Here is a 25100-nt window from a genome sequence, read left to right on the forward strand (position 1 = left end):
ATTGTTTAGGCTTGTATGCAATCTGCTTTGGTGCGCTCTTCTTTATTTCTTTCGGAAGGCGGTGGTACTTGTTGAGTGCCGTCTTGAAAGTTGTATGATATCTTGTCTCTTTGCTGCCGCACCACTTCCTTTCTAGTTGGAGGCAGATTGTTTTGGTGGATTTCGGCTCTGCAGTGAACTAGCTGATTCTTCTGGAAGGTCCTTCGTATTTGGCTGGCTTGGCGGGGCAAGTCATTCAGCACATTCTGGGATCCACTGGGAGAAATTCTTCGCAGTCTGTTCTTGTTAGAATGTTTTTCTCTGGGAGGTGGGAGTTGAGAGCGTTGCTCCACTGTCTTCTGATATCTTTTGACAGTCTCTGCGCATAGAGCTGGGGGTACGGTGCCACTGTTGGTAGGTCCAGAGATGGTGAAGTGGATGCTGTAGTGGTCCTTCCAGGTGAACTTTCTCACGTGGCTGTACTTGACTCTGTTGATGGACGTGAAGATGGTGTCCAGCATTTATTCTGTGATGTGGGTAGGGTTGGTGACAAGTTGCCTGTGGCCGAAATTGCCCATTCTTTTCAGGAGGTCATTTGTGTTGGTGTCAGTGTGGTCATCGATGTGGAAGTTAATATCCTCTAAGAAAGCAGCCGATGGCGAACATGACAATATGGACAGAGATGGAGTTGCAGAAGCTGTGGCATGGCCCTGGTGGTCTGTAGGCGAAAGTGCCTCTGATGGTGCTTTTTCCATCTGGGCTGAGTTGGAAGTTGAGATGGTCCATTGCCACGGTTGAGTTGTCTGGAGAGGCCATGCAGTGGATGGTGTCCTTGTGGATGCTGGCAGTTCCAGCTCTGTGTTTATTAGTTTGGTCCCGGTGTGTTATCTTGTAGCCTTCAGGGGTGGTGGTGGCGATGGGAAGGCAGGGTTCAGCCAAGTCTCTGTGGGGAAGATGATGTCCGGGTGAGGGATGAGATCGATCATGTCCCAAATCTCTGTGGCGTGTTTGCTGAGTGATCGTGCGTTGAGTAGAATGCACTGGAGTTGGGCCATGGTAGTCTCAGTCGGGGTAGTCATGTTTGGGGTGTCTACAGTGTTGGTGGTTGTTTCAGTGCTGCAGGTGAAGTGGTAGTGCTGGCAGGAGAATGATCCTCTGGTTGTGCATTGAGACAAGCAACAGCAGTAGTTGTTGATGTGTCCAGGATCCAAGGCTCAGACGTCTGCAGTGGTGTACTTGCGTGGGATAGCAGAGGCAGGGTTCCTGGTGCTGGGTGCAGTCCAGGCTCAAGTGGCCACAGACTGGCTTGCCTCTGGTGTGCCTTTGGTGCTCCTGCGACATGCCCAATGCATGCATCTGCATGTTGCAGCCTTCATAAGTAGATCCTAGGTCATGGGCGTGCCTCTGCTAGTGGCAGGAAGCAGAAGGGAAGGAGTGGGGAAACAACGAAATTAAGGAAGGTGGGCAGAGCTGTGATGAAAACAGAGGGAGAAGGAAAAACAACAGAAAATCAGACACAGCAGAAAACAAACAATAACAGAAAAAACATCACCAAGACAACACAAATGACTGTGTGCAAAACAAGACTGGAATGAAGTCTCAGCAGCGACGACGGCTGGCACGAGGACTTGCTACTAGATCCATGTTGTGGTCTCCATAAGTAGGTCCTAGGTGGTGGATGGGGCTCTACTACTGGCAGGAAGCGGGAGGGAAGGAGCTTGGAAACAATACATTTTTGGGTGGGATGTGGTTGTGGGAAGGCGGGTGGGAAGGCAAGCACAGTGGTGGTGGAAACCGAATGAGAAGGAAAAACAACAGAAAGGCAGGCATAGCGGAACACAAACAATAATGGCAAAAAAAGCACCAAGACAAAACAAACCACAGTGCAGAATCTCTATCATCCACATGAGCACCATCAGCTGCACCACATTCAAGTATTTGTTATTTTCAAACATGAAACTCTTGTCGTTCAAGCTTCATATAACAGCTAACTTTACCCTAAGTGGCACGGTCATCTACAGACCACCGGGACCACGCACCACCTTCGCCAACATCATCACAGACTTCATTGTACCATTCACCCTCGATTCAGCAATTACATTTGACTTGGAGACCTAAACTTCCACCTTTTAAGTCACCCTCAACACCGATCAAACAGAACACAGCAACAGCCTCCCCAACGGCATTAAGATTTCTTTGCTTCTATGCCTGAGCTTACCCTCCACTCTCCTATACCTTACTAACCCAACATCTCCAATTTCTATGGTATGCAAAGCACCTATTGATCTTGGTATGGAACCAACAGAAGACTTCCAATGGGTAGCAATTAGTTACCACCAATCATCATTGCAATAAAAACGAAATTCCCAACCATAAGTGCTTTCTGAAAATGCCAGCCTACCAAACCCAAGAGGGCTGCTCTTGGCGAGGTATAAACATTCTCTTGGATGCTCCAGCTTACCACCTGGAATACACTTACCCAAAATAATTTAAGGGAATGACAGAACTAGAACATATGTAGCCAATCTCCCTAAGAGATACACTTTGGGCATTGCCCAGGGACTGAAGGGAACATTTTATTCAATACACTTGACGTTATATACAGCATCCACCTAAATAAAGCAATACACTGGAATTTCGGACATTTACAACAGCCGACGCTCAAGTCATAATATTTCTACCATTGCTGGTCACTTATATCGATCCCTGTGTGCTGCATCCATTTACTTCTACTAACCGTAAAGGGTCTGGGCTCAGTGCCTATTACCAAAATCTAAGAAAAAAATTAACCTCATCTCCCAGGAACAGATCCTTTACTTTCTTCTTGGAAGACTCAATGTTGATCACATTAATGTTACAGAGTATCGCTCTTATTTGAGTGTACATAGAAAAGTGATGCTGAGTGTGGAGCGTTTTACCCAAAAACCGTATCTTTGAAGACTTAAAACTGGGCTCCACACAAAGTCACCAGTCTTCGCTGTGTTTAGATCTACCCATTTATGTGTCATTTCTTTAGATGCACTGTTAGACAAAAGCCCAACAGGTTTTTATCGTTAATTCTGGGTATAGCTATAATTAAAAAAAAAAAAAAAAAAAAAAAAAAACTCTGCCTGGGTGTTACAAATTTGGGATAGCGTTTTGTATCTCACCTTTTTCGGGAGTTTTAACACACCAGAATAAATCATTGATATTCAGGACTTTCAATATCTGGGGAAGAACGGTTATCAAAACTGGAAGAATCCAATGACAGGCAGCATAGCTGTATCATTAAGGACACCAAATAATATTGCCGTAAATCTGGGAGTCTCAGCCTGCCCTCACTCTTGTGCAATTGTAGAAAAAAAAACACAATTGATCTCCGGGACATTCCTGGTTCCACTCAACCGAGGGTAATGTTTATCTAATTTAATGAAAAAGGAATTTTCTAATCTCTAAGAAACAGCAAGAAAAAGAAATAAAATAGAGGAAGAATTAACATCTTAATAAGTGCGATTTGACCAATTACAGAGTGGAAGCTTCTTCCAAATTCCCAAATATCCACCTTCCTTAGAACTGGGTTGTAATTATCACGAAAAAAGCTCTCCTTGTCTTTCAGAGAAATGTATACCAAAGTATCTCTTAGGGCCCATTCTATAATTCCTTTTCAAACGAGTAGGGAGAACTTGTGAGGATGCATTAAAGAGTAAACATTCTGGCGTAAAATATGCACCACACTGCGCCCTATTTACACTTTGTAAAACCCTGCGCTACATTACACCTGCGTCAGGTATAATGTAAGCAGGGTAGACATTCTCTCCCCAAAAACTTCATAGTAGTGGTGCAGTGAAATCTATGAGATTTCACTATGCCACTTCTAGGACGCCACTGCGTCAAATCCTTATGCCTGCTTGAAGTAGGCGTAAGGAGTGATGCATGCCCTTTCACACGGGGCTTGCTCCATGTGAAAGGACACATTGCTGGAGTTGCATTGTTTTCAGACCCACTCCAGCTATGCGCCAATTTTGCGCCTACAGATACCTCAGAAATACTGATGTATCTGTAAATCCATGGTGTCGCAAGGATGGCATTATGAAAAGTATTGCATCGCTGGTTTCCACGAGTGATTAAACAATTTCCATAAATTAGGCCCACAGTCAACCTAATTTACTTATAACCTTCCAAAGCTGTGAAACCCTTAATTATTTGTAAGGCTATGTTTATAGTACCCAATGTAGGTGGTAAATAGTACAATGCTATATCATGCTGCATATTACTTAATTATAGAAATCCCTGAAACAGGTGTTAAAACCTGCCTACTTTGATATAGGGCTTTGGCAAATGCTTCACTAAACATATCAAATAATATTGGGTGGCCCATTCCAACACTATTTCCCCTGCCTGTGCATTGTTAATAACCGATTGAACCAATTGAACCGTCACACCCTGGTATACGGCTTGGATTTACCTCATGAGTAGGGATGGTACCTGAAACTTGCCCATGATAGAAAATAGGCACTTCCAACTCTCAAGGTCAAATGCCTTTTCTGCATCCAATAGGATAATGGCTGCCGGGATAGAGCCGTTTGAGATCAAATCAATATGAGTCATAAACTGAGACTTTATAAACAGACCTAGACCTCTAATAAACCCTGTTTGTTCTGGTGAGATCAGAGCGGGGGCCACAATACCAATATAATTTGCTAAAATATTAGTATACAGCTTATAATCGATATTGAATAAATTAACTGGTTGATAAGACCTTAGGTCTGGTACTGGTTTCCCATTTTTGGGAATGCTGATCAAGACACCTCTGAAAGAAGAGTCTAATGCCTACCTACCTCCCAAAAGACAATTAAACAGGGTAGTCAGAGATCCTGAGAGAGATGCTAAAAAAACCTTCTAAAACTCCGGGCCCAGATCATTTTCCCCAGGAGCCTTACCACTAGCTAGCTGTTATACTAATTCCAGAACCTCTCTCTCTGTAATTGAATCAAAAAGCTTCATGGAGGCTTTGGGCACCAGAGAGGGCAAATCCATACTTACCAGAAGATCCAATATTTGTTGTTCTGTGTCCTCATCGGCCCCACCAACCTTATTGCCTGATACAGAGTAGAGTAATATTGGCATTGGCAAAAAATGTGCCTGATTTCCTTAGCCTTATTCGTGAGGCGATTTGTGCGTGGATATCTGATCAAATTACGATTGTTGCTCTCTTTGGCTCACCAGATTTAAAACTGGCCTACATATTCCAATTCATCATATAACTGAGGCTGAAAAGTCTGCATGTTTTTAACAACTTTTAGGGAAAGAAATCTCTAATCCTCTCCTTTATTTCCTTCCACCTATTTCTCGGAAGACTATTGGAACTATCAGAGAGTGCAGCTTGTTATGCTCTGTCAACATTTTTCTGCAGAGAGAGAATTGTTTCCCTGTCCCTTTTAACTAAATGCTGTCAAAGAGAGAAAAAGACCACTATGATAGTACACATGAATGCCTCCCAGACCATCTGTGTTGCAGCTGAAAAATCATATACTAGAAAAAAAATGTAATCTCCATTTTTATCCGATTCAGCACTCAGGCCCTAAGAGCATGGTCCTGTCCATGAGCCGATTAGACACATTTGTCTGCAGGGGAACTAAACGGCTATATACTCTGGCTGAATGGTCTGAAAGGTCACTGACATGATGGGATATATCTATAGTGGACAGGAAAAAAATACACTAAAAACAGATCAATCCTGGGAGCAAAGTGGAAGCATTTAGAATAGTAGGTAAATCATTTTAACCCTGCATTTTTTATCTCCATATATCTCGCAAACCCAAAAGGAAACATAGATCTTCAAAACTTTCACTTTTTTGCTGGGTGTATAATGAGTTGGAGGAGTCTAGAACCGAGTCTGGTAAAATCCAACCTCCCTCCCCCTGGATGACCTACCAGGGTAGAGTACTTAAGGACCAAACAGGTTCTGGAGATGGCTAGGATAATCACTTACGGGGCCATAATAGCAACCAACATTAATCCTATAGGTCCCCCAACTCTACTAGGAGGATGGCCTAATGCTCCACCTTGTCCTTAGCTACCTGATGATATTTTGCATGTAGATCTTTCCTTACAGAGAAAGCAACACCCCTCTGTATTGTTCTAGCTGAAGAAAAAAAAGCATCCCATGCATCTAGAGTCTCACTTTCTTCTCCTCCCTTCCCAACACCCAGTGTGTCTCCAGTAATAAAATAATCCTGGGTTTGAATTGTTTCAATCATGTCAACGTATCTGCACCTTAACACTGTTGTTGAGACCAATTCTGTTAAAGCTAACCAATGTTAGATTAGCCATTGACTAAACAAGCCTCTTGGCCTTTCTGTAGGACCCTTAACACATGCCCTACCACCTCAGACAACCAACCACCCGATATAATCCCTAGATGCAACACTGAAAGCCAAAAAGAGAAACCATTTTCACACTTCATAATCTATATCCTTGTATCCCCTCTGCAGTGATACCTCAGAATTACATTTCCATTTTTCTCCTGCCCCCTTCCACTCACTGCCCCACCTCACCCACCCATCTCTATACCCGGGAGCCTGCCTGATGGCAAGGCAGACCCTCTCCTGCCTAGAAAGATAGATGTGTTGTTATGCATCTTTATATCTTTATCCAACCATGTGTGGTGCCTCCTTCCAAACCCTTCCCCCACCAGCCCCAGCCTTCAAGAAATGAAAACAGAAACCCCCAGAAGAAAAACGAGATTGAGAAACCATTTCTTATTAACTAAAACACCACATTTTGTTTGTCCAGCACATTCTAAGAAAACTGTCCTGCCCATCCCAAATCCTCCCTATTCTCCCAGATAATAACTTCAAGAACTGACGAATACCTCAAACACCTCTAGGACACAGTACAAAGTACCCCCATCTTCTCTCCCCCTAGCCTATAAGACCCCCCTTTACAGCCAAGGAGGTTTTACAAGTGGAGAGGAAATTTGTGCCTCATTTAAATCCGTAAAGTCCTGAAATTTCCATCTCCAGTTGATCCTTAAATTTGCTCTATGAATATATGCTGGGATAGCTGAGGCCTTAAATAGTAGGTCAAGGCCTTGAACTTTTTCTGCCTGCTGGTTGTCTCCCAAGCCAAGTCTGAAAAAATTGAGAAATTAAAACCTCTATCGGAAGAAATATGTTTTTTATGTGGTAGCACACAAGATTGACTCCTTAATCCAATAATCATGAAAATAGGCAATAATAGTCCTCTGCCTTGTGCCAGCCTTAAAGGTGCCTACAGGATTCCAATGGGCCCTCGCTATTGAAAGATATTGAGGGGGCAGCTCTGAGATTTCCCTGCCCAATGACTTCCTTAGTAATTGAGACAGACATTTTTCCATATCTGATTGTAACGACTCTGAGTCCTCAGGGACTCCTACTATTTGTATATTGGACTGACAAGACCGGTTCTCTAAGTCCTCATACTTTCTTGACAGGAACATGATTTGCTGGTTCATTCTACTAATATTAGCTTTTGAGTTTTCCCCCAAAGGCGTCTGGCAAATTTCCATCTCATGCTGATTGGTCATAAAGGTTTTCATCTAAGGCTACCACCTTTTCTGTTAATTTCTCCAGGTGGGGAGCTTGTTCAGTTTGAGTTTTCATAACCATCCTGATCTCCGTCTGTCACTGAACTAAGCACCAAACCCCGTCCCGACAATACTGATGAGCCATTCCCTGAATCTAATAACATCCTGTTTGTGGATCGTTCTTGTCTCAGAGACAATGAGGGAAACCTGAGGGCTGTTTATGTTGTCTTTGCTGTTATGGGAGTGGTGGAAGCTGCCTGGCTTCAAGGAGTATTCTCCACGCAGATGGCATAACTGATTGCTCTTACCAGAGAATGCTGCTATTCAGACCAGCTGAAGATGACAATATTTACTGATAGTCTGTATGGACTCAATGTCATTCATGACTTCGGAGAGTTATAGTCTAAAATTGGATTCATGACCTTATCAGGGTCCCAATCCACAATTAAGAAAATGTGAGAAAACTGTTAGATGCCCTACCAATCCCAGCCAAAGTTGCCATTATTAAATGTTCTGCCCATTGTAAAGGAAACAATTTTGTGACAATTGGAAACCACTATGCAGACTAAATTGCACTTTATTGTGCATTAAACGTTTACATTTTCAATGTTGAATATATAAATGAGGAGCTGAGGAAACCAATTGCAATCTCTTAATGACAATTGCTGATACATGGGAGCAACTACAGAGATTACCAGAGGAAGTTACTGAGGAGGAACAGCAAGGTTAGATCAGATCAGGATGTGTGAAAGGAGATGATGATATTTGGGGTTCGGAAGATGGAAGACCAGTACTGCCTAACAGTTTGCTTCCACAGATGCTGAGGTATTATAATGGGTTAATGCATGTAGGAAAGGTTGACATGGTGAGGTTATTTAGGCAGACTTGGTTTAACCCGAAGTTTTGAGCGATGGATGAGGCATTGTGTTACAGATGTGTGATTTACCAATTTGCAAATGAATGTGGGAAAGCGATCTGCTGTTACAATGAGTCACATAGGGAGACCTATAGGTCCTTTCAACAGGGTGTAGTTGTATTCCATTCAAATGCCAATATGGAATGGATTGAGGGATATTCCAGTAGTGATTTGGATCTTTTCACGTTGGGTGGAAGCCCACAAGACTAGGAGATGTGACAGCCTCACTGTAGCTAAGCTGTTGTTGAGGGAACACATTCCTAGAATCAGATTTCCAACCTCTTTGGAATCAGACAGAGGAACTCATTTTAAAAATGCAAATCCGAGAATGCTATGTGCAGCATTGCAGGTGGAGCAGTGATTACATTGCAGGGATCGGCCTAAAGCTGCAGGCATCTTGGAAAAGGTCAACAGCACTTTGAAATCCAGATTGGCTAAAGTGTGTGCTTTAACATCTCTGAAATGGCCTGATGCTTTGTTCCTTATGCTGATGAGTCTTCACAGTGTCCCAGATCGAAGGACATGATTGCTGCCTTATGAAATAATCATGGGAAGGGCTATGCAGTTCCTGCTCTGTCTGCAAATATACTTGTGAACATCACAGGCAATTTGGTGCTTGATTAATGAAATGATTGTCTGACGTGGTTCAGTTTATGTCTCACTAGTTTGAAGCGGCAACAGCACCGCCACATTAGGAGTAATGACATGACCTTAGTCCTGGTAACTGGGTCTTGGTGAAGATACATGTGAGAAAGAACTGTCTTGAGCCCTGTTGGTGTGGCCCGTACCAGGTGACTTTCGTAACTATGACTTCTGTGAAGTGCAGTGGTCTTCGTAATTGGGTGCAAGTGTCCCACATTTGTAGAGTTCTGTGTCCCCTTTAACAATTAACAGCACCTCTCCCAGAACAGATGTCAGCAGTGGTCAAAAGGTCAATGGAAGAGGTCAGTCAAGCTGTAGGGGACCGGACACAGCCTCAGGCAGCACTTGAATGATCTGAAGGGGGTCTTTATGAGAAGCTGGATCTGAACTATAAGGAGCTGATGATGTGGTAGTGAGCGAATCAGAACCCAACCCTTATAAAGGAACTAGTGCTGGAGGAACATGAGTAGCGGTGGGAAAAAGATGGCCAAAGAGCAAAGAAAGGAGAAGGCTCAAGTTATCCTCTGAAAGAACTCTTGCACCCTATCCAAGGCATCTGGCGAATCAGTGCTGATTGGAAACGAAATTGAAGGATAAGATCTCAGTAGGTCTAAAAGACTGAGGGTGCCTTGTCAGAGGTACTCTACACCTGAGTGGACTTTTGTTGCAACTGTAAACAACAAGAGCGACTTATGGAAGCTGTGGAATAATAGTGGAGATTCAGCTGAACTTTCGGAACTTGATTTGAACTATGTTTTTACATTTGCACTTCCTCACCCGACAAGACTAAGTGCTTAGAGGAACTTAGTGCTGAATGAGACTGAATTTCCTTATCTAAATCCGGAAGTAATGATATTAGGGATTCTTATTAATGAACTTGTGCTACGCAAACAAATGATGGACGGAATGCTGAATAAATCATACTTTCACCCATAGCCAAGAGATCTGGGTTAAATCCATTGCTCTTTTGCTCACCATGCCACCCCAGTTTAGACCCAGCCATATGCAAATCAATCTTTATCCTGTGCCTCATGGGAACAGTCCAGACCGAACTGCCAAGCCAGGTCCTCCCTGGACCGGAAACAAGCATCCTAGGAACGGTTTCTGGGTATTACCCTTCATCAGCCAGGCTAGATTGAATCCAGTGGCACTGTTAGGAAGGGACCCACGTCTGGGCATACCCATGCTACTTAGGGTGAAAAGTGCTACGCAAACAAATGATGGACGGAATGCTGAATAAATCATACATTCAGATCCAGTAAAGAGATCTGGGTTAAATCCATCGTTATTTTGCTCACCATGCCACCCCAGGTTAGACCCAGCCACATGCAAATCAGTCTTGACCCTGTGTCTCAAGGGAACAGTCCAGACCGAACTGTCAAGCCAGGTCCTCCCTGTACCAGAAACAAGCATCCTGGGACTAGTTTCTTGGTATTATCCTTCATCAGCCAGGCTAGCTTGAGTCCAGTGGCACTGTGAGCAAGGGACCCACGTCTGGGAATACCAATCCCACTTAGGGTGAAAGGTGATATATATATATATATATATATATATATATATTACCTACTGGCGGTTGCCAGTAGGTATATATAGTTAGGATTTTTTTCCTATGGGATTTCTGAAAATTCTATGTCAAATAACTTTGGCGTTTGTGGACGGAATTGGCTGAAATTTTCAGGAAAATGGCACATTTTGTTTCTGAGCAGCCCCTCAAAATTTGGGGGGGGTTTCGTCAAGGGGGGGCTGAGAAAAAAGGGGGGTCCCAAAACGCGTTTTTCCCATTCATTTTTCCATAGGGCGGTTGGAATCACTTTTAGCTCGAACGGCTGAATGGATTTACACAAAACTTGGCAAAATTGTAGATATGGTTTGCCCGACGTGCCTTTGCTATGTCTCAATATATGTGCTCCAGTGGATTTTGAGAAATTAACGTTTTAAAAAACAGAAATATCTGTAACAGCGCTCCGGTTAGCGCTCCGGTTTCGCGTACCTGACGCGTAACGAACTTCGCGAACCGAAGCTGATTGGCTCTCCGGTGTCTGTCAACATTCTAAACAGTCTCGATCCTACCGAGAGACAAGAGGTGGAGAAAAACGAAGGGGGAATTTAATGAAAGGGGGCAAGGTAGACCCCTCCTGACCCCCTAGGAATGATGTGGGGGTTATTAAAGGGTCCCGTGGGGCAAATAAAAAAAATTCAATTTTTCGCGGTAGAAGCGCTTCCCGGTACGCGAACCGGGTAGCTCACCGGTAGCGTAACGAGAGTTCGCCATTTTGTGTTTCAGTTGAATTTAATCACAAGATGGGGGAAAAAAAATGTGGGGAAATGGGTATAAGGGGGCACGGGAGACGTATCCTGACCCCCTAGGTTTTTTGAGGGTGGCTGAGGAGGCTCATATATGTCAGAATTTTTTTTTTTTTTTTCGCGCGGTTAGCTGCCGGTACGCGAACCGGGTAGCGAACCAGGAAGCGAACATAAGTGAAAATTAGTGAAAAAAGGTACATTCGAAATGTTTAAAGAGTAATTATAGTTAAGGTAGCTCCGAAAATAGCTTTTGGGTTCTGTGTAAGTTCTAGGTACTTATAAGTAGGTACCAATACACAGTCTTAAATTTTGTATGAAAACTCTGTTGCCCCCATCTGAGAAGTGCACACCATCTCCTCTGTAGATATCTTGCATGTAGTAACGCAAGTTATTGTTGTAGATGGAGCCCATTCCATGGTCTCTCATGTAAGCTGAAACAGACTTATTTACATGCTTCCTCGCTTTCTCAATTTGTGGACAAAATTGATTGGACCACCTCCATTTCTGTCTTTGGCATATATTAGAATACACCAAGGCAGTTTGAGGAAAAAGTGACATCAATTGCTCAAAGGTGTCCTTTAAAATCATTTCCAGACCTACCCCAGTCAAAGTGCCTAAATCATTTCCTCCACAGTGCAATATTATGAGGTCAGGGTTTGGCAAATGTAAAAAGGTTTTCACCAATGGTATCAATTGGTGACATCTCAATCCTCTTTGGCCAATCCATTTGATTTCCACATTTTGTAAATTGAGGTTGTGTAAATTTCTGTTATCAGCATACCTGTGAGCCCAGTGGATGTAGCTATGTCCAAGAATCCAGACAGAAAACATGGTGAGAGGAGGTTCTGCTGCAGTCAGATGAAGTGTGGGAATGAAATGGCAGTTGAAACAGTGGGAGTTTGTAAAGAAAAAAAACTGTGGAGTTTCAGTGCTAATAATTCACTAGCAGTGATTGGTGGATTTCCATTTCTGAAAACAGAAAGTTAGGGTGCATGGATGTGTTCTTTGAAAGATGTAATTTGAATGGTTAAGAAAAAAATGATTTTAAGGAACATTGCAGTGGATTAGCAGGTGTACCGAGAGTTCAGAGTTCATTTGAAACATTGTTGTGTGAACTTGTAAACATGAGAGGTCTTTCAGGAGGTAGTTGCTATGGAAAGAGAGCAGAAAGGGCAGAGGGGGGAAGGCTGTTGATTTGAAAAAAGTGAGGGAAGAGTTTTGATTGGGTGACATGAGAGATATGTGTAATGAAATACAGCATGTCTGTGCCTTTGTTGGTGGCAGCCTCTGGAGTGCAGACCCTTTGCTCTGCTAAAGAAAAATTGGTGTGTGTCTGAGACTGTTTTGAAATTCAAAAAGCATTTGCTAAGGTGAGAAAAAATTCATTTAATTTAGATATAGACTAGTATAGTTTATGGAGAAAATAAGGAAGCCAGCTGTGCATTTAAAATGTTGCTTTGTGTCAAGTGTTTTACAAAAAGATTTTGCTTATTTGACAAATTATAATTATAGATAATGTGAAGTATTAGTACTGATAGGGTGTGCTTGTACATAGGAGCTGTGCTGTGTTTTCAATTTATGACCAGAAAATCGTTTTTTTTAAAAAAAGAAATGCTTTTCACATTTATGAGTAGGACAACCTGGGGTCTGCTTTTTTAAATAAATATTTCACTTCCCACCATGAATGTGGGAGAATAATTTGCTTGTTTGTTGGTTAAAAAACTCGTTTCTAGAAGTCATTTAGGTTTCACAATATGTTGTGCAAGAGTTACATAGTCAACATGGGGGCATATTTATAAGGCTTACGAGCCACATTCACGTCATTTTCCCCATTTTAAAAGTGACTTTAAATGTGGTGCAAGATCTTTGTAAATACACCCTCATGAGTGCTTTGTAAATGTAAGTCATTTTCCCCTTGTGCATGTGCCTTGTAAATACGCCCCTATGTGTGCTAGACAATTTTAAGTTACTTCTCCCATGAATCTGGGAGATTAATTTGCTTACATGATGTGTTTAAAAATTGTGCTAAGGTGAGAAAATGTTTCTTTAATTTAGAAAGAGATTAGTATGCTTTTTGGAGAAAATAGGGAAGCCAGCTAGGGTGTGCTTGTACATAGGAGCTGTGCTGTGTTTTCAAATTATGACCAGAAAAACGTTTTTTTAAAAAAAGAAATACTTTTCATATTTATGAGTAGGACAACATGGGGTTTTCTTTTTTAAATAAATATTTCACTTCCCACCATGAATATGGGAGAATAATTTGCTTGTTTGTCAGTTTAAAAGTGACTTTAAATGTGGTGCAAGATCTTTGTAAATACACCCTCATGAGTGCTTTGCAAATTTAAGTCATTTTCCCCTTGTGCATGTGCCTTGTAAATATGCCTCTATGTGTGCTAGACAATTTTAAGTTACTTCTCCCATGAATCTGGGAGATTAATTTGCTTACATGATGTGTTTAAAAATTGTGCTAAGGTGAGAACATGTTTCTTTAATTCAGAAAGAGATTAGTATGCTTTTTGGAGAAAATAAGGAAGCCAGCTAGGGTGTGCTTGTACATAGGAGCTGTGCTGTGTTTTCAAATTATGACCAGAAAAACGTTTTTAAAAAAAAAGAAATACTTTTCATATTTATGAGGACAACATGGGGTTTGCTTTTATAAATAAATATTTCACTTCCCACCATGAATATGGGAGAATAATTTGCTTGTTTGTCGGTTTAAAAACTTGTTTCTTGAAGTTATTTAGGTTTCACAATATGTACTGCTAGAGTTTCATAGTCATTATGATAATAATGATATACATTTAGGACTGTTTAGGGGGCATGGTTATGCTGAGGCTTCTGTAATTGTCAAAGGAGGATAATTATGTACATTGCACTGCTGCATACAGTCCTCACCTTCTGCGTACTCTTGGATATGCTAGACTATATCTGCTCAATGAGATACCTAAGCTGAGGAAACACAGGTGATGTGATTGTGAAATGAGCAAAAATATTTGCACGTTTTTCAATTACATCACCTGTGTTTCCTAACATTACTAATCACGTCATAAAACGCATTACGAGGCAATGCGATACTTAGCGTTTACGTGACGCGTCACGATGTTGTTTTCTTGCGTGGCAGTTCCGCTAACGGAACATTTCCCGGTTCGCGGACCGGGTCGCGGCACCAAATTGAGCTAACGGGAAGCTACCCGGTGCGCGGACCGGTAGCGAAACAAAAAAAAATAATAAAAAAAATATATAAATAAAAAAATTATATTACAAACATATAAAATATATTTTTGCATTGAAATAAGAATACATTTTACAGCTTTTGATATTTGCTATTAAAAAACCATTGAAATTCACTGAAAAAACCATAGGTTATAGACCATATATAGTTAGGAATTAGCATTTACAAAACCTTAAAAATTCACTGAAAAAACCATAGGTTATAGACCATATATAGTTAGGGATTAGCATTTATAAAACCTTATTTTACTTGCACAAAACCATTGAAATTCGCATATATAGTTAGTTGCACTAACTATATATCGCGCACCCGCAATCCACTGCTGATGATGCCACATATTACATCATTCATGACATGGTCAGTGACATCACTGATGACATCTCTGATGACATCTTATTTGACATTACTGATTGTGATACGAATTTCAATGGTTTTGTGCGAGTAAAATAAGGTTTTGTAAATGCTAATCCCTAACTATATATGGTCTATAACCTATGGTTTTTTCAGTGAATATATATATATATATATATATATATATATATATATATATATATATATATATATATATATATATATAGCGAGGTGGCGAGGACTAGGTTTAATTAGTCAAAGGTAGAAAACCCTGTACTGCCTACATTATACCTAATCCCAAAGATCCACAAGCATAAGGAGAAACTTCCAGGGCGGGCGATTATCTCTGCCACTGGCAGTCTATTTGAATCAACTTCTAGGTACCTGGATTCATTTTTGCAAACATATATAAAAGTGCCACCTGCTTACATTCAGAACTCAAGAGATTTTCTGAACCAGATTACAAATGTAAAATAGGAAGACACTTATCTTCTGATTACACTAGACGTCATTAGTCTATATACAAGTATTGCCCATGAAGATGGTCTTCGGGCAATTAGACATTATTTTAATATGAGACCAATCAATTTATACCAACACACAAATATGCTGATTGAGATGTGCAGACTGTGTCTAAATAACAATAATTTTTTGTTTGGAGGGGACTCCTACAAGCAACTGTAGGGCAAGGCTATGGGCACCTGCATCGCCCTCAACTATGCCTATGTGCATATGGGCGGGTGGGAAGAGCAAGTCCTCAGAGCTGAATACGGCAGGGAATCGAAGGATCATATAATTAAATGGATCAAATTTATTGATGATATTTTTATTTTGTGCAATGGATCCAAAGAGTCAGCTCAGATGTTTATAGACAGCATAAATGTTAACAATCTCAATCTAAGATTCACAGAGCATATTAGTAAGCCAAGTGTGACATATTTAGATCGTGAGGTAAGAGGTGGTGACAGAGAGAAAAAATTACGCCAACTAGAAATTACACAAAAGGAACTCAGGATACATGTAAGGGAAACAAGGACTGTATATACGTTTAAAGAGTTAATTTTGGCTAGACTAATCAGCTGGATCTGGCAAAAACTAGATGAAAGCCTAAAGGCAAAGACAATGGCACTAGCAGCAAAGATGGTATCGAGGGTAGAAAAGAAATGTTATCTCTTCGGTTTAAAAGGCTCAGGAATAATAAAGATTAAGGATGAGCTCAAAAGTTAAGGTGTTAACAATGAATGTATGTGGGTTGAATGATAGGTTGAAAAGGCAAAAGGTAGCTCTATTAATTAAAAACACCCAGGCAGAATTTATATGTTTACAAGAGACACACATAGAAGGTAATAAGCCTTTCTTGTTGGAACAATTGGGGCTGCGCGTGCTGGCATATTCAAAACATGGGGCAAAGGTCAGGGGAGTGGCCATACTAACTAAACTACCTAACGTTAGCACTAGGAAGAAATTAGAAGATCCTTGGGGCAGGTGGGCCCTGATTGAGTGTCTGATTGGAGAAGTCTGGATTACTTTAGGGTCCGTCTATGGGTCAACGGAGGATGACCCTGAAGTATTCGAGTTCCTAGATATAGAACTTGCTACCTGGGCACCAAGAGTGATCCTCGCAGGAGACTTCAACATCAACGGGGCATCAGGTTTGGGACTGAATAATAGAGGCCTATACCAAGGAAGGAAAAAGAGGGTGTGTAGAGCAATCCGAAGTATGGCCAGTCACAACGCCTTTATAGATGTCTGGGAAGAGCTTAAAGCGGGCGAGGACGGCTTCACTTACTACTCGGCCCCCCATAGGAAGTGCATCCTTCTGGATTACTTCTTCACCTCCAGGTTACCCTCAAATACCCTCACGATAGCAAGGCTACCCCGTATTCTGTCTGATCACAACCCCCTATTATTGACAATAACGGGCAGTGGGATTAAAAGACAGGTTAAATCATGGACATTTGAAAGAACTCCTGACGGATGTAGACTATATTACACACATGCAAGTTTGAATAAAGGGCTTCTGGGATATCAATAGAGGGAGTACTAATCCAGGAAATGATTGGGATACCTTTAAAGCCGGGGTGTGAGGTGAAACACTGAGCTTTAGTCTAGCCAATCAGAAAAAGGAGAAAGCCAAGGTAGATCAGGTAAACAGCGACCTGTTGAAAGCAGAGCAGAGACTTGAACAGGCTATTACTGAGGGGCGGGAGTTGGAACAATATCTAATGGAGACCATGATGGCTAAAGCAGAAGCAGAAGAGAGTATAGCAATAAAATCAGCTAAGATTTACAATGCTAAGAGAGAGCAATGCTACGAATATAGCGAAAGGGTAGGGCGGACACTCGCAACACGCACCAGACAGAGGATGGCAAAAGGGGAAATTAAAGAGATAAGAGACAGCGGGGGTAATATGGTTTCAGATAGGGAAGGTATCCTCGAGGTCTTTAGGGAGTTCTATTGCAAGCTTTATGAGGAGGAGCAGGACAGGGATCCTGCCGATATTCAGAGGTACCTGCAAGACCTACCAATTAAAACCCTACAGGAGATCTCTCGAGACCTGCTTAGAGGCAGAAGAAATTAAGGAAGGATCGGAAGCGGCCTGTTACTTTGAAATAAAGATGTTCTTTTGCCTGCAGTGGTGTGCGGCCTCAAGTTGCTGAAGCAAATTGGGTGGTATATAAATATATATATATATATATATATATATTACCTACTGGCGGTCGCCAGTAGGTATATATAGTTAGGATTTTTTCTCTATGGGATTTTTGAAAATTCTATGTCTAATAACTTTGGCGTTTGTGGACGGAATTGGCTGAAATTTTCAGGAAAATGGAACATTTTGTTTCTGAGCAGCCCCTGACAATTTGGGGGGGTTTCATCAAGGGGGGGCCGAGAAAAAAGGGGGGTCCCAAAACGCATTTTTCCCAGGTTAATTTCCATAGGGCGGTTGGCCTCACTTTTAGCTCGAACGGCTGAATGGATTTGCACGAAACTTGGCAAAATTGTAGGGACTGTTAGCCTGATGTGCCTTTGCTAGGTCTCAATATATGTGCTCCAGTGGATTTTGAGTAATTTAGGTTCAAAAAAATATATATATCTGGGCGGAGCCTAACCACACATCTGATCTGATTGGCTGTCAGCACTTCATCCAAGAAGTGTTGGCAGCCATCTTGGGACCAATATACATGATAGCACCTCATTAAAAAGCATTGTAGTTAATAGAGGGTTTTAGGACTTTAGTTACATTATCAATCATTTGTTGATGGTACCATACTCGTTTTAGGAATTGTGGTGGGTTCTAAGGTGATTTTACCATGTGAAAAAACCTTCTGCTGTGATATCATGAATATTGTTTGAAAGAAAACTAATATCTCATGATTTTCCCACAGTGGTTTGGAAGGGGATCTATAAGCTAAACTGAAAGCATATTTTCTGTAAATTCACATTATCTTTCTCAGTCATGTGAAAATGAAGTCTGACAATCTCAGTAAAACATGTACATCCAACAAGGACAGAGACTGTCAGTTGATTCCTTTGTGTTCTACTGCAGCCTCCTAGAGTGTTCTAAAGAACAACTAGAGCGCTAACAGTCCTACTTATTACAAAGGTATGGCACACCTGAAGCCATCTTGATTGGAATAAAGTGGTAACTCTTAAAACATTTAATTTAAAAAGAAACAACATGAAGGGGTATATTTTGCCATAGAAAGTATGATTAGTGCTGCAGAATGAAAAATTAGGGCACATTTTGAGTGACTTCTCAAATCCTTTTCTATTTCATTAAAACATTCTGACATGCAGTCTCCCAAAATGGCCACCAGAGACAAAAGAGCCCAAATGTAGCCCAAATATCACCCAGATGTAGCCCAAGTATAGCCCAATGACAGAATGTCCCAGAGTGTTCTAAAGAACAACTAGAGCGCTAACAGTCCTACATATTACAAAGGTATGGCACACCTGAAGCCATCTTGATTGGAATAAAGTGGTAACTCTTAAAACATTTAATTTAAAAAGAAACAACATGAGGGGGTATATTTTGCCATAGAAAGTATGATTAGTGCTGCAGAATGAAAAATTAGGGCACATTTTGAGTGACTTCTCAAATCCTTTTCTATTTCATTAAACCATTCTGACATGCAGTCTCCCAAAATGGCCACCAGAGACAAAAGAGCCCAAATATAGCCCAAATATCACCCAGATGTAGCCCAAGTATAGCCCAATGACAGAATGTCCCAGAGTGTTCTAAAGAACAACTAGAGCGCTAACAGTCCTACTTATTACAAAGGTATAGCACACCAGGAGCCATCGTGATGGGAATAAAGTGGTAACTCTTAAGACATTTAATTTAAAAAGGAACAAAATGAGGGGGTATATTATGCAATAGAAGGTATTATTAGTGCTGCAGAAAGAAAAATTAGGGCACATTTTGAGTGACTTTTCAAATCCTCTTCTATTTCATTAAAAAATTCTGACATGCAGTCTCCCAAAATGGCCACCAGAGACAAAAGAGCCCAAATGTAGCCCAAATATCACCCAGATGTAGCCCAAGTATAGCCCAATGACAGAATGTCCCAGAGTGTTCTAAAGAACAACTAGAGCGCTAACAGTCCTACTTATTACAAAGGTATGGCACACCTGAAGCCATCTTGATTGGAATAAAGTGGTAACTCTTAAAACATTTAATTTAAAAAGGAACAAAATGAGGGGGTATATTTTGCCATATGAATTATGATTAGTGCTGCAGAAAGAAAAATTAGGGCACATTTTGAGTGACTTCTCAAACCCTCTTCAATTTCATTAAAAAATTCTGACATAGTCTCGCAAGATGGCCACCAGAGACAAAAGAGCCTAAATGTAGCCCAAATATCACCCAGATGTAGCCCAAGTATAGCCCAATGACAGAATGTCCCAGAGTGTTCTAAAGAACAACTAGAGCGCTAACAGTCTTACTTATGACAAAAGTATGGCACACCAGAAGCCATCTTGATTGGAATGAAGTGGTAAGTCTGAAAACACTCAATTTTAAAAGGAACAACATGAGGGGGTTAATTTTGCCATAGAAAGTATGATTAGTGCTTCAGAAAGAAAAATTAGGGATCATTTTGAGTGACTTCTCAAATCCTCTTCTATTTCATTAAAAAAATTCTGACATGCAGACTGAAACATGCACTTTGAATACCAGCAGCAGACGTCCCTGGTGAGCAGTAGCTTTACTACAGTGATCTAATGTGCAACTAGAGTGCTAACATTCAGAATTTATGGCAAATGTGTGACACATCTGAATGCCTTCTTGATGGAACCAAAGTAAACAAGCATTGAAAATGCAATAGATCTCGCCCTCATTTAAGTTAAAGCCATTCTGTTTGTAATGAGGTGGCTTTTTAGCTTTGCTTTGATTAGTGTTTTTTCAACTTTCATGTAAATAACGCACCGTTTTCACCAAATCGACTTTGCCCAAGCACACCCTTCCCTTCGGCCAACAAATCCCAAAAATTCGGCACACCTGCCGATCCACTCTCCCTACAGCTCACCCAAGCCCCGTCCCTCTAGCGCAACTGGAACACCCCAAATTCACCTTCTCCATGCGCACCAAAAACTCCCATTGAATAACATGACAATTCGCTACTCCGCACAAAAATTGCTCTTTAAAGCACTTCCACTGCTCCGATCCGCTTCAAACTTGGCTGGACACTAGTTCCAGCGATTCCCTAACATCTCACCAAAAATCAGCCCAATCCATCCACTGGAACGGGGACGAATTTCAACCCGAATACGCGCCCCCCGCAAACACAAAAAAAAGCCATAAAACGGCCAAATCTCGACCAAAAACCGCCAAAATCCCTCAAAACCTTGCCAACACCAATACGCACGAAACTGAACCGGCCCCTCAGCCCTAGGCTCCGGGAACCCTACTTAATTGACCCAAAAGCCCTAAAAAAGCAACATAATACACACGAAAACGCCCTAACAACCCTAAAATGCATATAAGTATATGTATGCATGCATTTATGTTTGTATTTATATGTAGATATACAGATGATATATGTTTATATATGTATGTATATATATATATTCACTGAAAAAACCATAGGCTATAGACCATATATAGTTAGGAATTAGCATTTACAAAACCTTGAAAATTCACTGAAAAAACCGTAGGTTATAGACCATATATAGTTAGGAATTAGCATTTACAAAACCTTGAAAATTCACTGAAAAAACCATAGGTTATAGACCATATATAGTTAGGAATTCGCATTTACAAAACCTTATTTTACTCACACAAAACCATTGAAATTCCATATATAGTTAGTTGCACTAACTATATATCGCGCACCCGCAATCCACTGCTGATGATGTCACATATTACATCATTCATGACATGGTCAGTGACATCACTGATGACATCACTGATGACATCTCAAATGACATCACTGATGACATCACTGATGACAACATCCAGTGACTGTATGTTTCTGTAAAGTTAAAATATGTCTTACATATTGAAGAATGAGTGGATGTATAAGTGTCTGGATGAAGGATTTAGTAGGTGCATGACTGACTGTATGAGTGAGTGATTAAATGTGTCTCACTGAGTGCATGGGTTAGTGACTAAACTGTCTTAATTTGTGCATCATTATGTCTGTTGTTCTGTAAACTGTTGCATGTGTTGATAAGTAGCTATATGAGTAACTATATGGGTTATTGATTGGTTGCCCAAGTATTTGTATGGGATACTGAGTGTGTGTGTGGGTGGCTGGGAGGTGTATGACTCTGTGCATAGATGTGTGAGCAGTTGATTCACTAGATGTATGGTTTCAAAAGTGCATGTGGAAACAGCTGTATGGGCGGTTGACTGTGTGCATGAGTGTATTGGTGAGTGAATGGATATCTCAGTGCTACATGTCAAAGTAAGTACATATGTAAAACACAGTACATGTGAGAGTTGACATATATAAATAACTGTGCATAAGAGCCAGTGAATGTGTGAGTGGCTGTATGGATCATTGTGAACTTGTATCAGGGATTGTATAAGAGAGTTAATATGTGTTAGTATATGTTTGAATAAGTAAAGTTTGTATAACTGTATAGTTGAGGAAATGGAGGTGTGATTGATTCTTTGATTGACTGACTAGGTGTGTGAGTAACTCCATGGATGAGTGACAGTCTGTGAGTGTCTGTTTACACTGATTGTATCTAAGGTTATATTAGAGTCTGAAGAGGTTCATCGTATTATCACATGAATGATATCATCAGTGATGTGATCATTAATGTCAAATGAGATGTCATCAGTGATGTCATTTGAGATGTCATCAGTGATGTCATCAGTGATGTCACTGACCATGTCATGAATGATGTAATATGTGACATCATCAGCAGTGGATTGCGGGTGCGCGATATATAGTTAGTGCAACTAACTATATATGGAATTTCAATGGTTTTGTGTGAGTAAAATAAGGTTTTGTAAATGCGAATTCCTAACTATATATGGTCTATAACCTATGGTTTTTTCAGTGAATATATATATATATACACATATAATAAAACATAAAAAGGATATCACATTAATAATAAAGCATGAATAGAACCAAATTACATTAAAAGCCAGTTTCAAAATACGCAAATGTCTGCATAAATGAAAAGAAAATTTTGCAATAAAAAGATGCCGAATTAGAAATTTCTCGAAACTCCAACAATGTTGTAAATGTTCTGAGAACCATTAGAACCCATATTGTTTCCAGCTTCCACAGACAATGTTTCTGTTGGTGCCCCAATCACAAGCTCCAAAGAAAAGGCGTGGTCATGTCCATCCCAATCAGCAGCCGCCAAAGGTATGACAGCCAGTAGTGCATCCACAGAGGATGAGCTGGGATCAAAAAAATCCAGGAGCCGAGGCATCCAAAGAAGGCTCATAATATGCATTGTGCAGCAACAGCAACCCCTTAGGACATCTCTGAAAATGGATTCTTAACAACAGACCCATCAGCAGTTCCATATCCATAGATTGAACTAGTTGCATTCCAAGCCATATATCCAAGACACAATTGAAAGCAAACAGCAAAAAGCGGGACACAGGCCAAATGCCATGTAACCATACAGGTCGAAAAGGTCAAGGACCAGTTGCCATTCAGTTTCTGAAGTAAGGGCGTACCAAAGTACTGTATCATGCGATCACAATACCTCAGCGTATGTGGTAGTGTTATTTTGATTTGGCCGTGTGACATAACATCCATTGCGGATCTCAACAATCAGAAATAGAATAAACTGTATGCCTTCAAAGACATTGGAAATCAGGGATTGCATACAAAATGGAATCACTCCGCAGGCAGTCGGGAAAGTACTAAGAAACTTAGACCTAATCACTTTGAAAACATTTACTATTCATGCGGTATTTGAAGCATTACATATGTGATACACAAATTTCCTGAAGTGTTGTAGAAGGTTAGTGCATAGTAGCGATTGTATTTCAGAAGATCTTGCAACTTGAGGATCAAAAGTCTTGCTTGCAGATGTGAAAGAAACTTCCTTCTGAGACAATAAGACTTTCCGTCTTCTCAGACTATCAAAGTTCACAATTAAAAACAAGAAATTGAAGGCAGCACTGTCACTCCTCTAACTGTACGAGCCAGTAGAAAAAGCACATTCGTAGAACAGGTCACAACCCTGGGAACCGTCACCACATAGGGTAATCCCGGTCTCATCCCACAGCAATCTTGGTCATTTAACATCAAATAACTTCCATTGGAAAATAATCTGAATGCCTGACGATTACAGCAGCAGCTGGGAAACCCTTTATGTCACAAGCTACATTCCTTTTAAGGCATTAAAAGCTCTGTGAAGTGTCACTTTCCTGGAAAGTAAAGAATGGCCAAAGTATTCTCACAGTCTGCACCGCTAATAAAAACTTCAGATTACTCATTCCTACACCTGTAGTTGAAAAGTAGAATCCATGCCTCATGTACAAATCTCTCCCCTAATGCTTCATCTGCCTACTTGAAAGTGTTTTAAACGTGAAGTGAAATGTTGAGATTGGCAGATAAATAAATCCATGAATTAATCAATTGGCTGATGGTGTTGTCACCACAGTAAATTTGTAATTTGTCTACATGTTCTATATTTAACAATGTGTCAGTTCTACCCATGATTTTCTGCTTGTGTGTTATATTATATAGCAGAAATAAATCTGTGGCATTTAAATGCTTCCAGGGCACACAACCACTCTTCAGAGTTTGCAATATCCAACTTAAAAGCATGATAGATCTAAGCTGACTTAGTCCGAGTTGTAGGAGAAACATGTCACTCTGTATGATGTCAAAAGCTGACAACACAATATTACAAAAAAAATATTTCAAGTGGATACCATTGCCAACTACTGCTGAAGCCTTTTCTAAATTACTTCACGTATCAGCTCAGCAGCTTCCCGCTGTTAAACATTCCAAAGCTTGTTGTATACAGCATACAAAAAGTGTCTATGACGTGGCTTTCTGGGACCTAATAAAAAATCCTGTAAATCCATGTCATTGGAAAGGAGAGAAGTGTTTCTTCACCTCATCTAATGTGGAATGTTGTAACTGTTGAAGGCACAACTCTCCCACGCTGTATGTTGTGACAACTCCTGAAAGTTGTGTCTGCACATAACGTGGGTCTGGTCTGTTTATTCTGAAACTGCTTGTGTTGTTCAAAAAACGTGCATGACAACCATTAGTATCTAATGGCCACACTAGTCACCCCTCTAGACTATAATGTGAAGAATTGTATGTACCATTCTGAAATATACTGTTGAGCTGTTCCTCTGTATATTATTTGAATTGTTGCCAATTTTTAAATAATGCGAATATGGGAATGTGCGGTGTGTTTAAATCCTTTATCTTACCCAAGCCCAGGCAGGATGTTTGCTGTATAGTCTTCTTCAAAATAATCATTTGTTTTGGTATTAGACACGCTCTAAACAAAGCCTCATTGGTTTGAACTTGACAATCTTTTGTTCTCCAAACACATTTTATATCAACATTGTCTTTCTAAAAGCTGTACTCTTGTATTGACAACTGGGACCTAAAAGAGGTAGAATAAACTAATTTTGTTTCGGTCAGCATATGTTTCTTTGCTGGGGAAGGGGGAAGTTTCAATA

The sequence above is a fragment of the Lissotriton vulgaris genome, chromosome 4_1, assembly GCF_964263255.1.
Source record: "Lissotriton vulgaris chromosome 4_1, aLisVul1.2, whole genome shotgun sequence".
Lineage (NCBI taxonomy): Eukaryota > Metazoa > Chordata > Amphibia > Caudata > Salamandridae > Lissotriton > Lissotriton vulgaris.